Below are 5,789 nucleotides of genomic sequence, written 5' to 3'. Positions count from 1 at the left end.
GCATGAAATAGCAGGTACTATTTGCGTTTTGCACCAATACAGTACAGTTATTGGCCTTTCTACCATGGTGAGCCTGTACCAGACCTGCTGAAGGTCATGGACCTGCAGTCCTTTGGCAGGTGTAAGACAGGTGATGAGCAGCTCTTGGTAAGACCCATATGTGGTCTTTGAAATCACCAAAGGACGTTGGGAGCATGGTATGCCCAAACCATGTGAGGGACAGGGTCTGTGGTCTGCCACCTCTGGAGCAGTGTGTGACACAGCAAGGACCTGGATGACATTCACTGGGTCACTGCGTACAGCTGATCTCCAGGCATTCCAAGTAGATCCACGTGTCTACAGGTGAGGAAGACAGCATGGTTTGGGAAATAGCCCGCCTTTCAGAAAAACCCTCAGCACTTGGGCAGCCCATCAGCCTCTCCACGAGCTCCTGTATCTCTTGCTGCTCACAACTCATTTCTCCCAGGCGTCAGCTGTAATGAAGACAGGACGGTCTACAACTTTATGACAGTTCTATTAATTTCTACTATTTTCACATAAACCCAAGCAACGAGCAGCAGTTGCTTCCTCTGCAGCTTGATGAATGTCAGCATTAATTAAAATTGTTCGGAGCGGGGTCGGGTTTTTTTCCTCTCTCTGTACAGGGCTGGCAGGGAGGAGAAGCCTGATGGGCAGGCGCAGCTGCTGAACTGTTGACTGGGAATGTTGTCACTGGGAACGAGGCAAAGAAGTGGTAGCCAGTCTCTGACAAAGTGGGTTGGAAACAGTGGAAGCATTTTGTCACCTGCACCACACTGCCACTCAGCTACGTGCAGGAGGTTGTCTGGGTATGGGTCCTGAACTTAATCCTTTGCTCCCCTGTCTGGGAAGTCTGCAAAGGCAGCTGTTCAGCCCATATGGAGGGGATGGTGCTCCGTCACCACTGCTATCTAATGATGCTTTCCTGACTGACACTCCAGAGCGAGCCCTTGATTCAGGAGGGAAGGTCAGTGCAACACAGTGCCTTTTAGGCTGCAGGAGGGAAAGGCGGGATGCCCTGCTCACTAAAACTGCCTGGGGATCACGTATTTATATGCACTCTTTTCCTACACTGACCCCACCAAGACATTCATAAATCTACCTTCTGTAAGCTTTGGGGGTGCTCAAACAGCAACCAAAATTATGCTTCAGTGGTCATGGATGTGCCTGTTTCCAACTGTGTTAGGTCTGAATGCAGCCAAGGTGCCACTCTGATGGCCGCAGTGCTGGCATCCTCATTTCTGCTACCACTATGCTCTCAGAGGGGGCCATTACTCTCTGCTACAGCTGATTTTCATACACAATTATGAAATAATTTTTTTTTGCTTCACAAACTTTACCCAAAACAAAGGACAGAAATGCGAATGAACCCATGGGAATTAAATGCATGCACACTTCTGACTTGGACTGAAACATGTGCTCCAGTCACTGGGGCACATCTCAACAACCTCCCCAGAGTGTTTCTCGTTGGGGGCAAGTAAACAGCTTGGCTTGCAGAGCAGGACCAGTCCCTCCTTTGCAAAATATCATCAAGAAAAAGGTGAATGGTTTTACACACACTTTTCATAAAGTCCTGCATTATTCCCTGAGAAGCTGAAGAAGAGAGACAAGAGACTAGGAAAGGCAATAACCTCTCCAGATCAAAGGATAGATCACAAGGAATAAAGAACTGAAAAGCTTTTGGAAGTGAAAAATAAGGTTTTTGTAAAACTGGGGGTTTATTAGACACACATGGAGACAATAGGCTTGATTTACAAAACCACTCAGTGATAACAGAAATAGACTTCCCCTTGGCATCTGTAAAAATCTCATCTACAAACACAGGTGTGGAAATGTGATTAAATGAATAGCACTATTGTGAATGATTGCAAATGAAACTCAGTTTCATTCTGTATTGAGATTTATTCTGTTTCTTTTTCAGATTTCTGGTACCACAGGCTGGTCCTTCTAACTACTGTCTCCTGCAGCTACACTTTGTGTCAGGTACAAGCCCTGGTTCCCTTGCTCTTGTTTGAATTTACTGCACTCCTTTGTTTTGTTTGCATTGAGCATTATATCTGTTTCCACTGCCGGTCTGTACGAAGTATGTTTCATCTAGAAAGATACCGATTTCTAAAAGCCTTATTTCTGAGCAGATACCTGTCACAGCAAGGGTAGTAATCTAAAAAAAATCCTAAGTAGAAGTGTCTTTTAACAACATAAAAACCAACAATTGAGTCTCTCCCACTTGTACTCCTGGTCTAATCTTGCAGTGGGTTAGGATTTCTGTCTGTATGCGTGAAAGAAACCTGGTTTCTGTAAATTTCTTTTTAATAAGGATGTGTTACCTGTGATTAATATATATTGGGTCAAATGAACCTGATTGTGAAAACATATTGAAAAACAGTATTGGTAGGATTTAATTTCATCTCTTGAAAAAGAAAAAAAATGAAAAACCACCAAACCCCAAACTGTAGCTATTGAATGCTGGTTTGAATTAAATTCTATTTGTTTTAATAAAAGTGTAGTGGCCTGAGTGTACATATATTTGGTTTAGTGGCAGTGCATTGGATCCAATAAAACTATATTGGCTTCACTGCTTATGTCTCCTTTTCAGAGAAAATGGATTGAATGGAAAAATGAAACAGGCATGAATCAGCCAGCCCCGAGGTCTCTGCTCAACTCTGGCACCCAAATAAACTGGTAAAAACCCCAACCGTATTAGTAAACATTGTTTTTAAATTTAAATATGTTTTAATGTCAAGGCTGCACAAGAGGTTTAATTGCTTCTGTAAGAGAGAGGTTTTCAGAACCAGACTCTGCTGTGGAGGGTCAGAATATCTGCTCACCGCTGCAGAAGCAGAAACCTAAACTGGCTCTGGCTCTCTGTTCCAGCGGCCTAAGCCAGGCTCACTCTCAATAGAATGATCACCACATATCTGCAGTCATGCAGATCGAGTGTTAGCGGCCTCGGTGCAGGGGCATCTCTACCCAAACGTGCAGGCACACGCAGCATGGGTGTAAATCACATCCACATCAGGTGCGAGTTGCCAGGGGATGGCATTCCCGAGGGGTCCAGCTGCCACAAGGGTTTTAAACATGCTCTGCCAGGATCAGTCACTTCTGTCACTATACTCCTATACTCACCTGCTTTTGCACCAGACCTCACAAATGTCTGTGTTTTCTATGCGGCAGTATTACCTGCACACGTGACTGCGGATAAGAAAGCCACCAGTTGCCAATGAGGGGCTGATCTGGAGCTCACTCATGGTGGCTTTTTGGAGTGGTGTAAGGTACCTTCTGCTAAATGTGAGTAAGGATAGGCTCAGTAGAGTCTTAAGTAAGTTAAAGTGTGATTTAACCCTTTGTTTTACATTTGCAATCTACATTGTCCCATGTTTTTAATGAGGCCTGAGGTGGGCAGCTCTGCAGCTAGCTGATGTGTTGAACACAGGAGCTCAGGTCATCACACTCTTGCATAAATTCATTTGCTATATCATTGTCATCCCTGTATCAACACTCCTAAAAATGTCTCCAAGTGCCTTTTCTAAATCCCTTAAATTGAATTAAAAAAAGGAAAATGCACTCCTGTCCTTTTCCAAATGCCACCTTTACAGCCAGTGCAACTGGGGCACAGCTCCACGCAATGCCTCTAAGGTTAGAAAGGACACTTCATTCTCAGCATGGCAAGCACTATCTGGATATTTGCTAAGGGGTGAAATGGATTCTGCTGGCTGGCCTGGCTTCTCACATACCTTAAATAGCTGTAAGCTGACAACCCAACCTGGGTAATGCTTTGCTTAATGCCGTGCTTCCTTTTAGGAGCCTGGAATCAGGTTGTGTGAATCCAAATCTGCATGTTACTCCTTCATGAGTAAATATGATCTGCATCCACTTGTTTACAATTTATGCTGAAGTGGGTGACCCTGGGATTGCAGGAGCCAATCCAAGTGAGGAGATTTGGCTGCAGTAGTAGTTTAGCTGTGGGAGAGGAGATGGCTGCAGGCTGCTCCAGCCTTGGCTCCTCAGAAGACTGTGAGTGAAGAAACAATTCAAAGAAAAACAAAACATCTGTTAGTGAAGCAATATTCAGGTGAAAATCCAGCTGAGGAGTGGGTTTGAGAGCTCTACACTGAGCATCACTGACAAAACCCCCGTGACCTTGTGGAGGTGGAATATAAATTATACTCTGTGCAGTCAGTTCATACACCCCAGGAACTAACTGCCTCCTGAGCCTAGGGTGGCCAAACCAGACTTTTGATAGCCATGAGGGCTCCACCACCATGCACATGATGGTGGTGAAGGTGGCGGCATCTAGGTAAGTGATTTGTGAGCACTAGGAGACATCGGTGGATGCCAGTAAGTAAAAAGGCTGTGGACATCAGTGGATGCCAGTGAGTAAAAAGGCTGTGGACTTCACAATGATGTTCACTGACATGCTTCCTGCCCTGGGCCGTGCCAAAATGCAGATACCTGTGAGGGGCTGAGAGAGGAATTTGGGTTTCTTTAAGAATTTGAGAAATTCTTGCAGGAGCCTATCCAGGAGAGATGTGCCCTACCAAAACCAAGCAAGACCAAGTAGCTGGTACTTACAGTATAAAGGGTTAACGGAGAGTTTCTATCTAGAAGCTGGCATAAATCTGGGTGCAGAGGAGTGCACAGTTTGAGGTGACACCACCTCCAGGGGTGAAAACATAAATTCTGTATCAGAAGAGGATTGGATAAATTAAGGGAGGAAAAATCCCACCAGGGCCATTAAATTCTATGGTCCAGTTCCTCCCAGCTGCTGGAAGCTGGAGGTGCAAGCAGGGGATTTATCCGAAGTGCCAGGTCACATGGCAGAGATGGGTCTTGATGGCCTCTTTCTTGATTCATGATCCCTGTAACAGACAGGGTGATGGAGATAGTGAAGGAGAGATCTTTACACTGCCTGCCCACCTCAAGATCACCTGCCTGCGCCCCATGTCCCCCACAGTCCATCTCTGCCCCTTATCGCCTGCCATCCTGCTCCCCCATGGCTACCGTGCAGAGTCAGCCCCCACATTGCAGCCTCCTCTGGCCAGTCCTCCACCTTGCAATGAGCAGCCACAGACAGCTTTTCTGCCAACATTGCAGCCACCTGAGCAGCATTTCTGCTTTTATTATCCCCTGCCCAGGCATGTGGGCAATGCCTTGTTTGAGTCCGAAATACGTTTCACTTAAGCCATGATGATGGCATATTAAAGTGCTGTAATCTTTGTTAGGTCTCTCTTTACACTGGTGTAATTACTGTAATAAGCTTTTTCAACTGGCTCTTTTATAACTAGCAGCAACATAAAAATATCTCAGCATGTTTTCCTTTAATGAGCTACAACTTCTGTGTAATCTTCCCTACACTTCCCTACACTTCCCTACACTTTCCTCAGTATCTCTGTTTGCGGTGGATGCACCATCGTTTTCACCTCATGGTGCTATTTCATCCCTGAGCTAGTAAGATGGTGCTGGGACCCTCTGACAGGCTTTGTTCAGGTTGCTCCCATCTGGAAAATTCAGTGGTGGTGGTGCCGAGTGATGCCAGCATGGAACACAAAAGCGTTCCCCCTGCTTGGCCTTTCCACCAGCAGCAAAGCTTTTGGGAAGCCTCAGGGAGCAGGGTGATTTTGTCTGTGGCTGTCATGACCACCTGAGCCAAGGGAGGAAACATTCACCACCATGGCTGGTGGGCCCTGCCAGTGTGTGGATCACACCACCCAGACACTGAAGATGCTGCAGTGAATGAGTTACCATCACTCCTGTCTTGTACCCATTTAAGG

At 45.8% G+C, this 5,789-nt stretch overlaps 1 long non-coding RNA gene across 1 annotated transcript; it reads left to right on the top strand.

Moving 5' to 3' along the window:
* The first annotated feature begins 1,431 nt into the window (after positions 1–1,431).
* LOC134165715 (uncharacterized) lies at positions 1,432–4,375 on the top strand. Its single transcript, XR_009965629.1, has 3 exons — positions 1,432–1,842; positions 1,940–2,001; positions 2,615–4,375. It is a non-coding gene; the product is annotated as an uncharacterized LOC134165715 (long non-coding RNA).
* Positions 4,376–5,789: the final 1,414 nt, after the last annotated feature.

The sequence above is a fragment of the Pezoporus occidentalis genome, unplaced genomic scaffold (assembly GCF_034315485.1).
Source record: "Pezoporus occidentalis ecotype Australia unplaced genomic scaffold, CSIRO_AGI_Poc_V1 ctg246, whole genome shotgun sequence".
Lineage (NCBI taxonomy): Eukaryota > Metazoa > Chordata > Aves > Psittaciformes > Psittacidae > Pezoporus > Pezoporus occidentalis.
The sequence above is the reverse complement of the archived record's forward strand: the minus strand, read 5'-3'. Positions and strand labels throughout refer to the sequence as shown.